This window comes from Pan troglodytes, chromosome 16 (genome assembly GCF_028858775.2).
Source record: "Pan troglodytes isolate AG18354 chromosome 16, NHGRI_mPanTro3-v2.0_pri, whole genome shotgun sequence".
NCBI classification, from domain to species: domain Eukaryota; kingdom Metazoa; phylum Chordata; class Mammalia; order Primates; family Hominidae; genus Pan; species Pan troglodytes.
The window spans coordinates 31,201,893-31,223,924 of NC_072414.2; the positions used below are offsets into that span (position 1 = coordinate 31,201,893).

Below are 22,032 nucleotides of genomic sequence, written 5' to 3' on the forward strand. Positions count from 1 at the left end.
TATCATCTCCTCTTCTCCACCTGCTGAGCTATGTCTAAATAGACATCCTCTACCTTTGGCCCAAAACTTTCTGTTCCTGAATAGAAAGAACATTCTTGTCATATCAAGAGTTCTGGGATATTCTGGGAGCAGTTGAGAGCTTTCAATCAGTATAAAGTTTCTTTTCTCATGAAAAGATCTTGCCACAGGGGATGAGAAACAAGCTATTGAGCATCTAATATATGTGTATACCATGCTAATCAATTGTACATACTTCAGTCTATTTAATTAACAGAACCACCCTCCAAGGAAGTCTTATCCCCCTCAATTAAGTAGATTAAAAATAAACGTCTTGGAGAAGATAAGGTGATTGAGCTTGTAAGAGAGCCACGCCTTTTGCACTAAACTACACAGACCTAATCCCTGTACATATATCTGCCTTCCATTCCCAAGATCTCTTGGTAGGGTCTTCCAGAGATCTTCTAGGAATGTACTTAATAACTGGTTCTTCCATTATTTTTCCACCATTGAACTTGAAGAAGATGTGACTGGGGAATAAAGGCAAAGCCAAGCATGAGAAGGTAGATCTGAAACAGGAATGTTAGACATGGAATACAAGAGGGAGAGCAAGAGTAAGCAAGACAGATAATCCTGTAATCCTTCACATGGGAGGAAAGGTTGTAGTAACAACTCCATTCTAACAAGCACAGATAGTACACAGGTTGTTTTTCATTAAACTTGTGAGAGAAAGAGACACATCTCTAGATATATTATTGGAGTGGTCAAAAATGTCTTCATGAACACAGAACTGAAAGCCTAACACATTCATGCCTAGGCCAAAGAATGTCTAGATGAGATGGCCACTGTGAGATAAACTGCAGTCTTCCACAGTGGACTATGTTTGTCCTTTATTTAAAAAAAAAAAAAGAATCTAATATGGGTGGTTTTATTTTCCTGTACTTATCCTTACTGACATTTTTACAACAGGTTTTATGTGGTTATCTGCTTATTTATAATATACACATGAATAATTCACTTCCTCAATGCATCTACATTCCTTAAAAAGCCACATGTACTATTACTACATTAGTCATCGGTTTTTCATGGTTGATAAAGCCACTAACAATGATGAGTTCTGATGAGATAGAATCACCTGTGCCACAATTTCCCCAAATGTTTCTCAGTAAAGCACATTCACCATATACAGATTGTAGTAACAGACTTAGAGCAAAATAATATTGCAACTGTTACGTTTTCCAAGGAACTGAATAATTGTTTTACCTAAGTAAATGAATAACATTGCCTAGTCCTGGAGATTAAAATTTCCCAAATTCATTCTGACTCAAAACGGGCAAATATGTATATAAAAATAAATTTAAAATGTGCACATATTCATTACAGTCTTTAAAAATTGCACTGGGTAGAAGCAGGACATGAAGTGTGGCCCAGTAGTCTAGATTTCCATTTATTTAGGAGAGGGTTTGCCGTGATCTAGCATGAGAGCCACAACCTAACAAAACCAGATCTGTTAGAATGCCTTGGCACAAGCTTTGTCTAGCTATTGGTAAAGCCAAAACATCTCAATTTCAGCTTTTCCCATTCAAACATTACCTTTAATTAGGTTTGTTAAAGGCAAGAGTTAACTACATTGTTTTAAATGTAGAAGACTAAGGCTACAACCTATGTCGTGTGGACCCCCAGAGAAAGAGTTTAGGTCATTTTGTTGTTGCTGTTGTCCTTAACGACATGCCAACTGTCAGATCCCAAGGCTGTGAGATGCTCTCCAAGGGAGGGAGAGGGAGGTGAGGTGGTGGGGACTGAATAGTGGGCCAATGAAAACCAAACCAAGTGCCATGTTCGCACCTAGACTGGGGCCAATTCTATGGGTGTTGGAGGAGGGATCGATAGAAACAAGAGAAAAAATAAAACTCCACCTTCTTCAGACCACTGAAAGTTAAAAGCTTGTAACACTGTCACCCCATGGAAGTCAACGGATAGTGGACCTTCAGATGGTTTTGCTGAAAGGAGATGATGAGGAAGTAAAACTAATAGTGAAGACATAAGACACCATGCTTGTTTTTGTCTCTCTCCTGTCAGACCCAAGGAGAACAGGACCAAAGCCCTGAGGAAAGCAGTCAAACAATGCTTCCACTGAAAAGAGAGAAGGATTCTTCTCCTACAAGGTAGTCTATTTTTATTCATCATTTACATACTTAGAGTTTATTGATTTAAGTTAAAATATACAATGAATCCTTCATTTGAAGGCACACTAATTGGTCAGTATTCACTGTTTAAAATTTTTTCATCTTTTTCTAGTAATTTTTTATTGTGGTAGAATTGCATAACATTACAATGACATTGTTGCCACTTAAAAGGATACAGTCCAGAAGAAGTACATTCACGTTGTTGTATAAACATCACCACTATCTATGTCCAGAACTTTTCATCTTTCTAAACTGAAACCCTATGCCTACTGAACAATAACTTCACATTTCCCTCTGCTCCCAGCCCCTACCAACATTTATTCTACTTTCTGTTCCTATAAAATTGGACTACCCTATGTACCTCACATATGTAGAATCATACAGTATTTGTCCTTTATGTCTGTCTAATTTCACTTAGCATAATGTCTTCAACATTCATCCATGTTGTAGCATGTGTCAGAATTTCATTCCTTTATAGAGCTGAATAATAGGAGTATTCTCTTTCCTATAAAAATATATCTTTACCATTTATCTGTTCTCTGGCCTTGAATATGTCAATAAATCTATCTTAGCCTCAGTTTCTTCACCTGAAAAATGGAGAAAATAAATTACCTACCTCACTAGGCCTTTGTTAAGGATTAAATTAAGTAATTCGTGTTAATCATTAGCATAGTACTTAAAAATACATAAGGGCTCATTAAGAGGCAGCATTTATTGTTGATGTTGTTATGGTTGTTGTTACCATTGTTATTATTAGCTTAGAAGTTGTCACAAGTTTTGTTTGTTTGTTGTCTTTTATTTTATTTTATTATTATTATACTTTAAGTTTTAGGGTACACGTGCACAATGTGCAGGTTTGTTACATATGTATACATGTGCCATGTTGGTGTACTGCACCCATTAACTCATTTAGCATTAGGTATATCTCCTAATGCTATCCCTCCCCCCTCCCCCCACCCCACAACAGTCTCCGGAATGTGATGTACCCCTTCCTGTGTCCATGTGTTCTCATTGTTCAATTCCCACCTATGAGTGAGAACATGCAGTATACTATGCAGCCATAAAAAATGATGAGTTCATGTCCTTTGTAGGGACATGGATGAAACTGGAAATCATCATTCTCAGCAAACTATCGCAAGGACAAAGTCACAAGTTTTTTAAAGCAAGAATATCTATAACACTGCAGAATTTTGCAAACTCTTTTAGGAAAACCATTGGCTTCCTAATGGTCAAATGTAGCTGTGCATTTGGAACACCACATAAATCGGTAGACTTTTGAGCCTAGAAATTTTCCTAAGACATGGTGACAATATTAGATGATCACGAACAAAGTTAAACGGCCTCATGGAAGTTCCATTAAATATGCAAGAAAAAATAAACTTCCTGAAAGAATGAAAGAGCTACAATGAAATGTTTCCAGTTCCTGAGTAGAGGCAGGTGAATCAGGTAAGAATGAAGTTGATTGTGCATGTCTGCCTCCATCTTTGAATCATGAGGTAATTGGGTGTATTCATGATAGGAATTTTTCTTTCTCCAGCCAAAACCAAGCTGGTAATTACAAGTGCCCAAAACCACAATCTGGACACAGCCTGTGACACAATCTGGACACAGCCAGGTCTGAGATCAGACTTGGAAAGGCCCTTCCCTCCATCTGAAAAATGCCTTTGCTAGTCAGAAGAAGCTAACAGGGAGAACACCACCACATTCCCTGATCCTCCATGGGATCCTCAAGACCAGGGGCACCATGGGGGTCCTTGATTACATTGTTCAGGAAACCAATGAGGGAACGTCTTGGCTTCTTTATAGAAACTACATAATATAGAAGAAAAAAGCAAAACACAGCCAACAAACAAAAATGCTGATAAGTCCTTTTGAAGGACAATACACAAAAGCTCAGTTGAAGCTTTCACACATAGACATGCATTTTTCATTTTTCTTCTTGGAGATGAATTTCTATGTGTCTACCTTATTTGTACTTGGGCTCCAAAATCATGTATCCTTTCCTCTTGCTGTAGGCAGTTACATGGTGTCTTAGACTACTTGGGCTGTTATAACAAAAATACAATAAACTGGGTGGCTTCAACAACAAACATTTATTTCTCACAGTTATGGAGGCTAGAAAGTCCAAGATCAAGGCACAGGCAGACTCCATGTCCAGTTGAAGGCCTATTTCCTCGTTCATAGATGGCTGTCTTCTAACTGTGTCCACACTTGGCAGAAAGGTGAAGGAGCTCTCTGGGGTCTCTTTTATAAGAGCACTAATTCCAATCATGAGGGCTCTATCTTCATGGCTTCATCATTTTCCTATCAAGAGTCCCTACCTCCTGATGCCATCACCTTGAGCGTTAGGATTTTGCCATATAAATTTGGGGGGACACAAACATTTGATCCATAACAGGTGGCGTACTATTTGAAAGTAGAGCTGTATTTATCTAAATATTATTTGGTGGACAGATCAGAGAGGGAGTATCATACCTAGAACCCTGGCCCACAGAAGTTTTTTCCAAAGGTTTATGTAAAAGCTCTGAAGTGAAAAATTCCAAAAATGGTTTAAACAATAGTCACTTGATTTCAGACAGTATGCAGATTTTCAAGATGAATAACTTGAAGCTTCCATTCTGACATATTGGTTAAGCTATCCATCTCACTGTCTTAGGCTTAAGCAGCATCCCCTTGCCAGTTGTCATTCCTGTGACTGCTAGCTCCAAAAGGAAAAGGCAGGAGATGAGGATTCTGATCTAAGGGTGAAAGAATTATGCAAAGTTTCTTGCCTCAAAGGACACAGGAATTTTGTAATTCTTTTGAACACTTATACCAAATGTCAAATTTCCCCAAAGCTGGATGAAGAAGGAAGGGAAAAGAACTGACATTTATTTGAGCTAATACCCTGTCATGCATTATGCCAAGCAATATGCATGGCAATTTTGTTGATAAATTAGAGGAATTGACAAATCAGAGAAATAAAGTAGCTTTCTCAAGATTACACAGTCAGTAACCCCAGGTCTGTTTCCCTTGAAATCCTCTCTATATTCCATTATACCCTAAAGCTTCATCCCTATAGCTTTTCTGAATGTCAGATATAGAAACGTCTCTATTTGTCTCAGATCTCTTAGTTAAGACATTGCCTTACTAAATATATGACCTCATTCGGATGTGCCAGGAGGCTGCCAAGGCAGCTGGAATAGTTAGAGTGAGGGCAGCCATATTTCCTTGATCACACCGAAACCCGCTCAACCAGACATCTCAGAGTGGGAAACAACATCCTGATTTCTGAAAAATAGTCAATGGTGGCACAAGATAAAGGCAAACATTTGGGTTGGCACCAGCCATTAATATGATTCCTGATGGGCAGGGCCATCTGACTGTGGGAGGGGTTACTTTCTCAATCACTTGTAGGGTGATGGCACAATAAGAGTGAGTGACATGTAGCTTGATTATATTTGCCTCCCTTCATGCCCACGTGAATGCACTGGTCTTTTGTTTGGCATTAGTACAAATCCTCTGTCTCCCCCATAACTCCTAGGTATCAATCATGAAGTTAATAGAAGTGGGATCCTCCAAAAGACACCTTGGCTTTCCCCACAGTCATCCACCTGTTCCACCTGTTTCAACAGGTGTACTCACTGCAAGCACAGAAGACATCTAAGGACTTTAGAAGTGAGGTAGCCTCCCAGGACACCAAGACACCTCCCCCAAGAAATGACACCATTTGTACATTTTCATATAATGTTCTTTCTACAAGAGGATCTTTGTAATTTACTAGACCCTTTTCTTTCTCAAAATACATGAGGATACCAGAGGAATTATCTTCTAACCTTCATTTTGACCCTTTCACCTACAAACTTGATTGGATCTGCCTAATCTCTGAGGAACTTGCTAAGCTCTGGTTGTCAATTTATATGGCCAGATTGACAGAAAGTATGAAAGTCCTGTGGAACTATGTTTACTTTCACACATGAGCCAGTGAGGTAAGCCAGTTCATCTGGTGATGCATTGATGGCTCTTCTTGGTCCCCAACCATGCCTGTAATAACACACATGGTTTCTATTCATTTTCAACTGACTTGAGTCATCAAATTAAAACATATTCAGTGAATATAGTTCAAAGAAATGAGATAATGTTAATAAAATAAAAACATTCAGAATAACTTTTTTCTTTGTCACCACGTTGGCTTAATTAGACAGGAATTGGTCCTACTTTGATTTTGTAAATGAGGAATTTAAGAAACAGCAGTAATAATAATTACTGCAATATTTTCAAACTTTCTAGGTTGTAAATTCTCAGCACTGTAGTTATTTGCATTCAGCCCTCACCTAAGGTTTTCTCAGATGCCTGTGGTTTAGATACCCCCACAGTAGGGATACCTTCCATTAAACTTAACTCACATCTAAAGCCTTTCCAACTTTAGATGAGTAGTGAAAAGCTGCCTTTAGCCTGTCATTGAAGTACCTTCTACTACCAGGGCAAGATTTTAAGTGAGGGTCTTGATAAGAGCATTCCTCTCTGAGATGATCACTCTAAGACTTGGAGTAGGAAAGGAAATGAAATCCCAAGTTGCCTTATCCACCTCCTACCCCTCCTCTTGGCTCATCATAGTAGACTTCTATCTCCCCCAATTTTTTTACACACATGAACAGGGTCTGTAAACATAAGTTGTCACCTCCTACATTCCTTTGACAATCACCATTTCCTCTAGGAAAAACTCTTCCTGCTCCACCCAGGTAGGGTTAGGTGAGCCTCCTCTATACCCTAACAGCAGCCTGCATGTATTTCTATTATGTCATTTGTTAAACTACCATGAGTTTGTTTTTTATAAATTATAAGAAGCTTTTCATTAATATCGATAAATGTGCATATATTATGGGCTTTATACCTTTGATGATACCATGTTCTTCTATTATGTGGTGGTTTAGAGATTCATAAAATTCATTCTTACCTATTTAAATTTGTCAAGAAATGTGCCCTTGGTTGACGGTGGGTAAAGAGGTTGCAAACTTGGTATCAGTAAGGCATAAAATCTGGTTTGTTCTGACCGCTGTATTATATTTCTGCTGTTGAATAACAAATTATGCAAACAATGCAAACTTGAAACGATAGCCACTTATTATTGCACAGAATTCCAGGTAAGCTTAGCTAATTCTTCACTCAGAGTCTCACACTCAAGATATCAGCCAGCTGCCATTCCCATCTGAGTCTTGGGGACTTCTTCCAAGCTCATTGGTTGTTGGAAGAATTCATTTTCTTCTTACCCTTTCCAAGTGGGTTCTCCATCTTCAAGCCAGCAATGGTAGTTTGAATTATTCTTACGCTTCAAATCTCTCTGACTCCCTCGTCTGCTGCCAGCCAGAGAAAAATCTCTGCTTTTAAAAGCATGATTAGTTTTGCCTACCTGGACAATTTCCATTTCACCCTAATATGGGCATAATATCAAGTTCAGGGGCCTTGGAAGTCATCTTAAAATTATGCCTTTTACAACCATGACTCTGGCACTTTTGATCAAATATTTCTGCATTCTTCATCTTTTTGTCTATAACAAGGATATGATTTTCTACCAGGGATGTTTAGAATTGAGAAATGCAAGCTGAAGTGGTCCTGAAGTAGTCAGAGAATCACTGAACCAAATGGAATCAATCCCACAGTCTTGACTTCAGAGGAAAGTGTATGCTAACCAAATGAGCAAACCAGTCATCTCTACTGGGAAAGTAATAATAGAGGTGACCCTGATTTCAGAAGCAGAGTGAGATGCCAATGACTCCACTAAAATATTTCATTGTCCCAATAAAGTAAGGTTGTGACCACCATCTGAGTCACTGCTGTCAAAGCACAACTTCAGTTATACTGTGCAGACCAGAATTTCTGAGCTCAATATTATTAAGCTGATTTTCTGATTATAATGGAGTCCAATTTCAGCTATTTCTCTGTGCACTTCCTATTTATTTTTATAAAATTATATCAATCATAATCACTGTGATAATATTGTCAGTGCTTTCTAACTTACATATTTAGCTTATAAGTTAACAAAATCTTTAACAAACCAGCCACAAAAGTTAGCTTTATGAACCAGACTTATAGAGAATATAAACGGACATGAAACCCATAGGAAAAGGAAATTCATCTCCTAAATAGTCACGATTATTTAGGAAAGATTTATTCCTTTTCAGTAAGTCCCTTGAAAGAGGAGACTATCTGTGTCTTACCATTTTGCCCCCAACAAACTGCCTAATTTCATATCTCGAACCTAGTAGGTGCTCAAGAAATACTTGCTGAATAATGAATGAACATTTGTTAGAAAACTTTAGTAGGAAGGATTTTAATAGTAAAACCTTGAAACTAATCTAAGTGTCTAAAACTAGAGAACTATTTAATAATGTTTTAACAGCCTCCAAAATTATGTTGAGGAAGAATAAGATATATCATAACATAAAAACTGTGATACAAATTATAGATGAAAAATTTAGGTTACTAACAAGAATGTATAAAATATTCCATTAATTATATATACATATATACACATATTTTACTATTTTATATATCAAAAGATATACAGCATTATACTATGTTGGTTATCTCTGGGGATCAGATTACAGGTTGTTTTTATTTGCTTCCTTGAGGTTTTTTTCTGTAATATCTGAATTTTATTCCTTTCTTTCCAAATTTGGGGAAAAAATTAAGGTTTCTGAAAATTAAAAAAAATAGATAATATATCAAGTTTGGATTGCAAACCAGAGCTTTCAGCAGAACATAGTTGAGTCTTTGCCATAGACACCAACTCATTTCCTTCCTTTCTGTGGCATTCATTCCACTATCATGCATTTTTTCCCAAATGAGATGACAAAATGGAAAGACCATTTCTACACCAAGCACTGAGCCATAGGAAAGTGGAATGTCAGTCAGGGCATCTGCAGATCAGGAAATCATGTCACAGAAAACAGGACCCGTTAAGATCTAAGTTTATGCCATTTACTGATCAGTTACCATATTTCAAAAATTATACACACTGTAATCCCCTCTCTCTGTTCTGCAGGCCCTTTGAAGAAGAAGGCATTTTTAGCAAATGTCCTTTAAATGGAGAAAAGAGGCAGATCAATTTACTCCAAACTACTTCAGATTAGATCTTAGTCAGAATGCCTCCCCAGAGTGGAAGCTCTTCTCCAGAAGTACCTTTCCTGTTGGATTCAGGTTCAGGGTTGGAACCCACAGACCCAGAATGATAGGCTATCAGCAAAGAAAAGCATGTCATTAGCATCCAGCAACCCTCCGTTTGTCCTTGTCTCCTTCATCTTCCTTCAAACTTCTATTTTTTTCTTAGATTTCCCTGAAACTCTTTTAAAAATTCCTTTTGAAACAAGTGGGTGCCTGACTCATTGCCTATTTCCTCTGTTTTCCACCCAAGTGGTAAACAATGGGCTCTATTCAAATGTGGACCGTCTGTGAGCTGGGAACCTGCGTGCAGACAAAGCTCCTTGTCCCAGGGCAGACTGCCAGACCCATGCTCTCCTCCACTCACCTCCTAGGCTGTTTAATAAGGGCCACTTGGCAAAATGCAACATATTGTCATGGTCCTGTGACCTTGTAGTTCTCTGTCTCCTTTCCCTTCAGCCCGAAAGAATATTTCTCTAAATTCTCAAGTCAACGCATTTGAGAACAGCCTTTCAAAAGATACTTGTAGGAATAACAGAAGGTAGTTCAGGCCCCAGTCAAAAGGACTGTCTGGTTTTATTTATAATAATTTTAATGCCTCTGTCCTAACTCCTCCAAAGTTATTAATATTTTGTCTGTAGATGGTGGTTGCCAGGAAAGAGAATCTTGCAAAGTCAAGGGCATGACAAAGCTGAGAAATAGAGAAGGCTAGCCTAAGACTTTGGGAAGAAAATAGTGAAGGAAAAAAATAGTAGGAATCAGACTATGGAACAGGAAGAACGGGACAAAGTTTCAAGTTCAAAGTGAGCAGGTAAGACAAAAATAAGTGAACTTAAATGACAGAGTAGTCTTCAGGGGAAAAAGAGAGAGAGAGAAGAGACTAGAGAACACATTTGCTTCAAGTGCTTGAGGAAAGCACACCTCCAGTGTGTAGAGGAATCACAGGAGGAGATTTTGCATATGGTGTCCAAACTCCCTTCCCAAGAATTTACGTTCCCTGAAGAACACTGCCAACTTCCCCCCTTCATCTTAAAATGGTAAGAAAGAGAGTTAAAGAGAAGGTAAGGGTAACAAATAAATAATTATGATATTCCAGTTATATTAGATATGTGTGCATTTTAAAATAACTTCAACAACCATATGAAATTGTGGCTCTTATTCCTATTTTTTACAGATGAGAAAATTGTAGCTTATGGAGTTTAAATAATTTGCTCACAGTCACAGAATTAGCGCTAGAATTTAAAATCAAGTGGTATGACTAAAAAACCATGAGAAAATTCATTCCTTCTTTTACAAAACAAGTCACTCTCTACTGACAATCAAACCCAAGTCCTCTAGATTCTCCATAATATTATTTACATCTATCCTCTTCTATCCAGCCCTACTGTCCCTCCCTCATAGCTTACCAAGTTTTCCCCAAAAGCCTCCTGACCTCCCTTCTCTGTGTCCCCCCATTCTTTTCCTTTCTTCTTTCCTTTTCCTTCCTCTCTCAACATGTATCTCATCAATTCCAACCTGCTTAAAACCCTTCAGTGACTTCCCACTGACCTAAGATTAAGTCAATGCCCTCAAATATGGCACTGCTTACCCATTGGTCTGCATATTATATTCTCTCTCCATCACTTTCTATGTTCCAACCACATTGGACTTCTTTAATATCCTCAAAACTACAAGTCATATACCAGGGAAGGGCTTTTACACAGGCTGTTTATTCACTGTGGAACACTCCCTCCTCCTCTTCTCTTAGCTCAGCCATTCTCAAACTTTTGGGGCTCGGCCCCTTTGTGCTCTCAAATCTTCTGAAGAACCCCAAAGACCTTTTCATTTTAAAAAAGGTAGATTATATCATTATATCATGTTGCAAATTAGAACCAATACATTTTTAAATATTTAATTCATTTTAAAACAACATAGTAAACTGATTATACCTTAACATAAATAACATTTTATGAAAACATAGCCACGTTTTCCAAAACCAAAAATACATGAGTGAGACTAGTAGCGCTGTTATGCATTGTTTGCAAATCTTACCAATATCTGGCTTACTAAAGGATAAATGGATTCTCATGTCTGCTTCTGCATTCAATCTGTTGTGAAATCTATGTTCTGCAGCTTCTGTAAAACTCCACTGTACACTTGTAATGCAATAAGAATGAAAAGGCAAATGACTTCTTAGTATTATAGGAAAACAGTCTTAACTCCTCCGTAAAAGTGTCTTAGGCAGAGACATCCAGGAAACCCAAGGTATACATTAGGAACTCTTAATTATCCCTTATGTCTTGTCTTAAAGTTAAAATTTGCAAGGATGTCTTTCCTGACCTCAAAGAATAGGTCTGAGTCCTCTTGTTATACGTTTCTATAACATTCTTACCTCTCTGTCAAAACACTCACCGTACCTATAATTTATTCAATAATTTGCATAAGGACAGGGACCATGCCAACTTTGTTCATAGTGAGTCTCCAGTGCTCAGCACACAGCAAGGACTCAGAAAATCTTTGTGGGAGGAAGCAGGAAATAGAAGGGGGAGAGCAAGGAAGTAAGGCCTCAGACTCAATGATACAGCTCCCTGACAATCGCTCCATTCCTTCAGCAGGATGTACACAGAGATATAACTTTCTACAGCAGCCACTGCAGCTCTGGGCTCCATTTCCCTTTGAAATTGGATGGGAGAAAGGGGCAGGTAACAGACTGGAGTGAGGAGACTGAGGAGAAACTGTAGAGAATAATACTTAGGAGTACATGTGCTGGATTCTCTCATTAAGGTAATCATTCAATATTTACTAAGCAGCTACAATTTGCCAGGCATTCTTCTGGGCACTTGGGACACATCAGTGAACAAAACAGAGAAAAGGTTCTGGCCTCAAGCGGTTTACAGGCAGACCTGAACTCAACCACACATCCCTCCACTTGAGTTGGCCTGGATTGTTTGTTTAATCTTCTTGTGTCTTATTTCTCTCATCAGTAAAATGTGAACAAGCCTTGAGAGTTTCCAGGTGAGAACTAAATGAAAGAATATCTTTAATGTACCCAATAGAATCAGGCACCTGGTAGGTGCCTAATAAATGGAAATCTTTCTGCTGACAACTCTTATTCCAAAATTGATTTTTTTTTTCATGTACAGAAACTATTCGATAGATTAGAATCCAGTCACTCACAGGTTATCACTTGGGTAGTTGTCGGGGAGGGGGAGTGGTGTATTTAGGGTCTTCTCAGGATTCGGGGGGCTGGCTGCAGTGTCATTTTCCTATAGAGAAGCATCACCTCTGGCTTCCTCTCTTCTTCACAAGCCACCTGGATATGTTTACATTGAACTATGCAAGGTACTATTGTAGTCTTAAGCTATGCAGTATTTCAAAACAGACTTTCCTGAGGACTCTTACAAAAATAATTATGCCACGAGTGTCAGACTATTTGAAAGAAGATATTCATAGCCAACGGTTTGTAAGGGACCACCTCCTTACATGGGTTTATTGTGTATCATAGGGTTGCTGGGGTTTTCCAACTTCACCCTCTGAGTTTGGTTTGGCCTTTCTGAGAAAGCTACACTGCCTTTGAAGTAGGACTACCAGGAGAGAGGGGGAAAAAAAAAAGTGTAGGGCTCTTTGACTTTTCATTTCCCTTTCCATCTACTTACTCTTTGTGCCTTCTCCAGTTAGTATCACACTAGAGAAATGTTAGGTAGAGGAAGAGGAAGAAAGAAAAAAGGACAATCTTATCAGTTGATTTTGCTATGTGTTACCAGTCTGGTAAAAACATTTGAAGTTAGAAAGTATTCAAACATGAATAAAGTTTGGGAATTACTTGTATGGATTTAATTTCCTCAGAATACCCTCATTGTTCCTTCGCAGGAAATATTCATGAGTCAACTATCCAGAATCATAGTTATTATTCAAGCGGTGTGGGTTTAAAAGGAGATTTGATGCCATGGCAAACCTCACTGACTTAGACTGTTCTTCAAGTTAAAGAGCAGGATGATATCTGAAGTGACTGAAACACATATGGCTTCAGTGTGTCAAGAAGACCTGAAAGATCCCACATGGAAGTGAAATTCATTACTGGCAAGCACGGTGGCAGGAGACCCCAGAGGGCTGAGCCGCAAAGAATTTGCAGAGCCTTATGGCTAACTCCATGGCCTAGTTTGATCTTGAAGTTATTGTCTTGGATAATCCTCTCAAATCTGTTCCTGCACTTAACAGCCACTCATCACATGATGGAGCTCCCTCTCAGGTTCCTTTACATCGCCCTGTCAGAAATGACTTTCAGGGAACAGACATCACATCAAATCATCCAACAGATGTCCCTTTCAAATAAGTTGGAGCAGAACCAACTATATGGAGAAGTCATAAACAAAGAAACAGACAACTCAGTGATTTCCAGCGGATTGACATTACTCTTTACACAGAAACCTCAGTCTCCTGGGTGGAAGAACATGAGTTCAACAGAGCGTGTGTGCACTGTACTGGCTGACTCTTGCCGTGCTCAGGCTCATGCTGCTGACAGGGGATAAAGGGGACATTTTGGAGTCCAAATCTTGCATCATTTCATTGAAGTGTTCAATGTCACGGCTCTAAGAAGTAACCCATTTTAATAACTGGCATCAAAGGATTTAGGAGAGAGAAACCCAGTATCCAGACCCATTTCCGTCAGTGACTCTCTCCTCGTATTGGGAGGATTGGCCAGAATCGTCTGATTCCTGTTTCTGATTTCCTTCCTCACTGGCATCAGAGGATTGCACTATAGGAAAACTAATATCTAACTGAGCTCCAAGTGCTAAATAACAGCATCTCATGTTCATTCCGGGCCACCAAGAGGTTCAGGGTGACCAAGTCACAAACTATAAATTTGAACATTTGATGATTTTTGCAGGAGACTGGGTGAACAAAGGAAAACCCGAGAGATATATAAAGGTGGAAACTAGGATTTCTCATTTGAATTATTTAACATGCCTCACTCTAATGGTTATAAATATAAAGGAAATGCAGGTTCTTCAAAAAGGTGAAATGAAGTTACTGAATTTAAGTTTTTTTTTTTTAAACCTACTTTAGAATAGGAAACATGCTTACTAATATTTACAAGGCACTACAAGGCACCAGCCAAAAAGCCTGATTTATTGGCAGGATATTTTTGTTGTTGTTGTTTCTATTGTCCATATAGGCAGGCAATTAATACTTTTTAGAAAATTAAGTTGCCAACTCAACACTGCCTACTTTTGAATTTTTATTCTAGCAACAGCCCATAATTTATTGGAAATTCCTTATGTGCCGGGCACTACGCTAGACATTGGGAGTATGAAAATTAATATGGTAAAGATCCTGGCTTTAAAGAGTCTTTAACATTATTTCAGCAGTTTTATTACAGGTGTATATGTTGGAATTGACAGAACACTTAGCTCAAAGCAAGGGTTCAAGCATGACTTTGCAGAGTAGATTTCAGCTGAGCTTAAAGGATGTGAGGATAAGTATACACATTTTTTAAATTACCCAGAATGTAGTGCCTACAGAAATGCCTGAGCCTCAGTTGCTTCTAAGAGTCCAACTTCAGAACTTGTATCTTGCTAGATTGAGCTCATTGCTTAATTTCTAGCCAACATAGCCCATCTCTCTCAGCTGAATACTAAGCTCATCAACTTCTCCTTTGATCTAGGTCTTGAATAGAATGTTGAACATGACAGAGCTGAAGGCAGAAACCATAGAAACTTCTATCCAGAGTTACACTCGTCTCTTGATAGCTGCCTACTGTTGCAATCAGAATTAACTCACTTCTTGCCCAATTATGACAGTTCACTCATCTTCTACTCAAGGGAGACTTTAAGAATTGTTGAAGTTGAACTTCTCAAGTTCTTATACTTAGTGACACTGTTCATGCAATGGCTCAGTATTTCTTGATTTCTTGGAACCAGCAAAAGTCACAAACTGAATCCTCAAATTGGAATTCGTAAGTGACTAACTTGTAGCATAACTTTATTATACTAGGAAAGATGGGGCAAGGGACAGAAAAATATCTGTAACATCCTATATGTTCAAATATAAGCACTTTATGTATATTTAGTCATTCAAACTCTAAATACACATTAAGAAGTAGTCATCAATATTCCACTCTCTAATTCTACAATTTCTAACTTTTTAGACTCCACATATAAGTGAGATCATATGGTATTTGTCGCTCTGTGCCTGACTTATCTTACTTAACATAATGTCCTTAGGTTCATCCCTGTTTGAAAATGGCAGAATTGCCTGGTTTTTTTTTTTAAGGCTAAATAGTATCCTATTTTGTATATTCAGCACATTTTTAAAAATCTGTTCATCAGCTGATGGACACTTAGGTTGATTCCTTATCTTGGCTCTTGTGAATAATGCTGCAATGAACACAGGAGTGCAAACATCCCTTTGAAATACTGATTTAAATATCTTTGGGTATAAACCCAGAATTGGCTGTGGGGAGTTAGACAGGGAAAATGTCCACATTGCTCTACGGATACAAAGTTTCAGTTAGGAGGAATAATTCTGGTGTTCTATTGCACAGCACAGTGTCTATAGTTAATAGTAATGTATTATATATTTCAAAATAGCTAAAAAAAAAGAGAATTTTAATGTTCTTACCGCAACGAAATAATTGTTTCAGAAAATGAATATGCTAATTAGCCTGATTTGCTCATTCCACAGTGTATACACGTATCAAAAAGTCACATTGTACCCCATAAATATACAAAATTATTTGTCAATTACAATAAAACTTTTTTTAAAAAAGTAATTATCAAGGTCTCCATTTGACTGATAAAACTTAGATTAAATCTGAGCTAGAACTCAGCGAATATTGCACCAAATGTTCTTCCCATTATGCTCCTCCCTCTTCCTCGCTAAGATTGTGCCCCTTCTCCTCCCTAACTCGCCACAAGTTCCCATCACCCTTCACTAGTTTTCAAACCAAGGAAAACATCATTCAATGAATGACAATACTTGACCAAGAACTTTTAAAGAGTTTTGAGTTAAAGAAAATGTGACTTGGGTTAAAGTCACATTTTAAACTTGTGATTTGTGTTAAAGAAAATGAAACCCCTAAATGACTTTTCTTGAATAGGCATTCAAAAAAAATTGACCTTTTAATCACTTAATCCTCACACATCTATATGCTATGGACTGAATTGTGCTCCCCAAAATTCATATTTGAAGCCCTAACCACTTCCCCACAATGTAACTGTATTTGGAGATAGGGCTTTTATTTAGAGATGGAACACTGAACCTAATTAAGGTTAAATGAGCTCATTGTCATTAGGGTGAGACCCTAATCCAATAGGACTCATGGGTTTATTAAAAGAAGAGACTGATTCTCTCTCTCTCTCTGCCTCTCTGCCTCTCTCTGTCAGGTGAGGACACAGTAAAAGGAAGTAATCTGGGAGCCAGTAAGAGGGCCCTCACTAGAATCTGATCATGCTGGAATCCTGATGTTGGACTTCCAGCCTCCAGAACAATGAGAAATAGATTTATGTCATTTAAGCTACTCAGTATTTTGTTAAGGCAACTTCAGCAGACTAATACACTATATAATCTATGGACCCCCTCCAGGAATGCCATTTGGACCATTTTACAAGAAGAGTATATGAGATTCAAAGGGGTCATTAGGACATATGATGAGGAAAGTTGGTTATTCCAGGGTTTTACTTACTAAATTCTAGTACATAGTTTGAGCCACTGTGGTACACAGTACATTTTCCCACAGGAATGCCATAGCCTGCTATTCCAACAGGATCAGGGAATCAAAAGTGGGCAAATTCAGGGGGTGCAACTGTACTATATGGGACAGATGGGCATGACTCTGCGGTTAGCGGGTGCAGCACCATCTGTTGCGGACACACAAGTGCTTCTTGCTCTCCCTGGGAAAACTCAGATGTTTCCATAACAGGTGTGTTTGCTTCCCCCATGTAGCTTTCCCAGACACGTCACACACAGCACTTTCACTGAGTTACCCTTTCTACTCAGGCAAAGTAAGTAGAGAAATGAGACCTCTGCCTTGATAATTTAATTTAGAGGGAAAAAAGTTGCGACTTGGTTGCTTCTGAGGTGCTTGAATGTACTTTTGGCAGAGAGTGGGGAAATAGAAAAAATACCAAATACTGAAGACAGCATGTTTCTTAAACCGTGAATAATTGTTGAATTCTTTATTTTTATAAATTCCAGGGTACATGTGCAGGATGTGCAAGTTTGTTACACGGGTAAACGTGTGCCATGGTGCTTTGCATCTATCAACCTCTCACCTAGGTATTAAGCTCTGCATGCATTAGCTATTTATCCCAATGTTCTCCCTCTTTCCCTCCTTTGTGTGTGGTTCTTGAGTAATAGAATCAGGACAGGATAATGTGCATTATGCTTCCTGAACAATCGATCAGTAGGCTGAGACTTGAAAGGTAAGGCAATATGGTGCCAATGAGCTTATTATTATATTCAATATGTTGAGTTATTGAGCATTTAATTATTAAAAATGAATTATTAAACACACAATGAACTCAAATGTAACTACTAAATTCACAATCTTAGATTGTCTTTAACCTACTGTCCCCATGCATTCTACCAAAAATTTTTAGTATCTAACTTTTTCATGAATCCAGTGAAAAATACTGACAAAATTGAACTTTAAGGCACACCATTTTTTTCTGGTATATAACTGACCTGTGGTTAATTAGAAAATTTGTCTTTCAATCGTCGTGTATAAGAATATAATCTTCCACAAATACTGAATTTAAAATACTCTACGTGTCCAGAACTCTTTTCTAGAGAGTAGCATAGAATGGTAGAAAGTCATATGTAACCCTAAAAGGAAAGCCTCCATGTAATTACCTCTAACTATAAAATTGCATACAAAGAGAACCAGTCTACCAAGTGTAATTAAAAGCAGTTCAAATTTTAATCATTTTTAACAAGTAATGACAAACACAGAGAAATATACCCTTACTGAAGAAAAAAAAGGTGTCTTGAGGTTATATTTCCAATTATTGCACTGGTATTCCACCTATGAATTTATCTATTACTCTATCATGTGACCCCAAAATCTCATCTTTCACAGATGTAGCAATTTTTCATTTTTAAAATAATTTATAATAATGTTCTAAGATGAGGATTATCTGTGTAATTGTGTAATCATCTATCTAGCTGCCCAGAGAATCTTCTGTTCAACAACATGCACCTCCTTTCTTAAATAAATAAAACTTATTCGAAGATCCTGATACCGAAGCCTAGCAGAGACACAACCAAAAAAGAGAATTTTAGACCAATATCCTTGATGAACATTGATGCAAAAATCCTCAATAAAATACTGGCAAACCCAATCCAGCAGCACATCAAAAAGCTTATCCACCATGATCAAGTGGGCTTCATCCCTGGGATGCAAGGCTGGTTCAATATATGCAAATCAATAAATGTAATCCAGCATATAAACAGAACCAAAGACAAAAACCACATGATTATCTCAATAGATGCAGAAAAGGCCTTTGACAAAATTCAACAACCTTCATGCTAAAAACTCTCAATAAATTAGGTACTGATGGGACGTATCTCAAAATAATAAGAGCTATCTATGACAAACCCACAGCCAATATCATACTGAATGGGCAAAAACTGGAAGCATTCCCTTTGAAAACTGGCACACGACAGGGATGCCCTCTCTCACCACTCCTATTCAACATAGTGCTGGAAGTTCTGGCCAGGGCAATCAGTCAGGAGAAGGAAATAAAGGGTATTCAATTAGGGAAAGAGGAAGTCAAATTGTCCCTGTTTGCAGATGACATGATTGTATATCTAGAAAACCCCATTGTCTCAGCCCAAAATCTCCTTAAGCTGATAAGCAACTTCAGCAAAGTCTCAGGATACAAAATCAATGTACAACAATCACAAGCATTCTTATACACCAATAACAGACAAACAGAGAGCCAAATCATAAGTGAACTCCCATTCACAACTGCTTCAAAGCAAATAAAATACCTAGCAATCCAACTTACAAGAGACGTAAAGGACCTCTTCAAGGAGAACTACAAACCACTGCTCAATGAAATAAAAGAGGATACAAAGACATGGAAGAACATTCCATGCTCATGGGTAGGAAGAATCAATATCGTGAAAATGGCCATACTGCCCAAGGTAATTGATAGATTCAATGCCATCCCCATCAAGCTACCAATGACTTTCTTCACAGAATTGGAAAAATCTACTTTAAAGTTCATATAGAACCAAAAAACAGCCTGCATTTCCAAGTCAATCCTAAGCCAAAAGAACAAAGCTGGAGGCATCACGCTACCTGACTTCAAACTATACTACAAGGCTACAATAACCAAAACAGCCTGGTACTGGTACCAAAACAGAGATATAGATCAATGGAACAGAACAGAGCCCTCAGAAATAACGCCGCATATTTACAGCTATCTGATCTTTGATAAACCTGAGAAAAACAAGCAATGGGGAAAGGATTCCCTATTTAATAAACGGTGCTGGGAAAACTGGCTAGCCATATGTAGAAAGCTGAAAATGGATCCCTTCCTTACACCTTATACAAAAATTAATTCAAGATGGATTAAAGACTTAAACGTTAGACTTAAAACCATAAAAACCCTAGAAGAAAACCTAGGCATTACCATTCAGGACATAGGCATGGACAAGGACTTCATGTCTAAAACACCAAAAGCAATGGCAACAAAAGCCAAAATTGACAAATGGGATCTAATTAAACTAAAGAGCTTCTGCACAGCAAAAGAAACTACCATCAGAGTGAACAGGCAACCTACAAAATGGGAGAAAACTTTTGCAACCTACTCATCTGACAAAGGGCTAATATCCAGAATCTACAATGAACTCAAACAAATTTACAAGAAAAAAACAAACAACCCCATCCAAAAGTGGGCAAAGGACATGAACAGACACTTCTCAAAAGAAGACATTTATGCAGCCAAAAAACACATGAAAAAATCCTCACCATCACTGGCCATCAGAGAAATGCAAATCAAAACCACAATGAGATACCACCTCACACCAGTTAGAATGGCAATCATTAAAAAGTCAGGAAACAACAGGTGTTGGAGAGGATGTGGAGAAATAGGAACACTTTTACACTGTTGGTAGGACTATAAACTAGTTCAACCATTGTGGAAGTCAGTGTGGCGATTCCTCAGGGATCTAAAACTAGAAATACCATTTGACCCAGCCATCCCATTACCAGGTATATACCCAAAGGATTATAAATTATGCTGCTATAAAGACACATGCACACGTATGTTTATTGCGGCACTACTCACAATAGCAAAGACTTGGAACCAACCCAAATGTCCAACAATGATAGACTGGATTAAGAAAATGTGGCACATATACACCATAGAATACTATGCAGCCATAAAAAATGATGAGTTCATGTCCTTTGTGGAGACATGGATGAAATTGGAAATCATCATTCTCAGTAAACTATCGCAAGAACAAAAAACCAAACACCGCATATTCTCACTCATAGGTGGGAATTGAAAAATGAGAACACATGGACACAGGAAGGGGAACATCACACTCTGGGGAGTGTTGTGGGGTGGGGGGAGGGGGGAGGGATAGCATTGGGAGATATACCTAATGCTAGATGACGAGTTGGTGGGTGCAGCGCACCAGCATGGCACATGTATACATATGTAACTAACCTGCACATTGTGCACATGTACCCTAAAACTTAAAGTATAATAATAATAATAATAATAATAATAATAAAAGAAAATGTGGCACATATACACCATGGAATATTATGCAGCCATAAAAAATGATGAGTTCATGTCCTTTGTAGGGACATGGATGAAATTGGAAATCATCATTCTCAGTAAACTATTGCAAGGACAAAAAACCAAACACCGCATGTTCTCACTCATAGGTGGGAATTGAACAATGAGAACACATGGACACAGGAAGGGGAACATCACACTCTGGGGACTGTTGTGGGGTGGGGGGAGTGGGGAGGGATAGCATTACAAGATATACCTAATGCTAAATGACGAGTTAATGGGTGCAGCACACCAGCATGGCACATGTATACATATGTAACTAACCTGCACATTGTGCACATGTACCCTAAAACTTCAAGTATAATAAAATACAATAAAATAAAACAAAATAAAAAAAGATCTCTCCTCTAGATAGAATGAGTTGACATTTCCTCTTTACAAACTTGCTAAAAGTAGCACCCCAGGCACTTGTCACTTAAATGAGATAGGTATTTAACCAAGACAATAAAATATTAAAACTGAAAAATTGTATGTGTCAACCACAGATAAGATCCTGGGGGCAACTCACAGACTATTGGGTCCCCTCAGGATCTATGGCTCCTAACCTGGTGGGCCCTACTAGTTTCTGGAAGGTGGAGGAGAGCTGTCCTTAGAATTCTGGAGAACTTATCACTGTCTACACCTACCTTGTTTATCTGTTTGTTCATATGTATATTGCCTGCCTCATCCACCACTAGATTGTAAACTTGAAAGTAGGGACATGCTGTCTTTTCAGCCTTGTAGTTATAGCTCCCAGAACAGTGATTGGAACAGAGTAGATATTATAAAAGTGTTTTGAATAATTAAGTGAATGAATAAATGAATCCATGCTGCTTAAAATATACCCTTCCCCTTTGTTCCACTTTCCTGTGTGGACAGGTGCAGGGATCCCTCCAATGACAAACAACTGAGCAAAGAGTTATGGAATCAGACAT

General features: G+C 38.2%; 1 protein-coding gene and 1 long non-coding RNA gene across 2 annotated transcripts in view; one reads left to right on the forward strand and one right to left on the reverse strand.

Annotated features, from left to right (window-relative positions):
- Nucleotides 1-22,032, reverse strand: part of LOC134808489 (uncharacterized) — a 722,781-nt gene that overhangs the window by 367,126 nt on the left and 333,623 nt on the right. The window lies entirely within an intron of this gene.
- Nucleotides 13,355-13,831, forward strand: LINC02915 (long intergenic non-protein coding RNA 2915). The gene has a single exon (XR_008539535.1). It is a non-coding gene; the product is annotated as a long intergenic non-protein coding RNA 2915 (long non-coding RNA).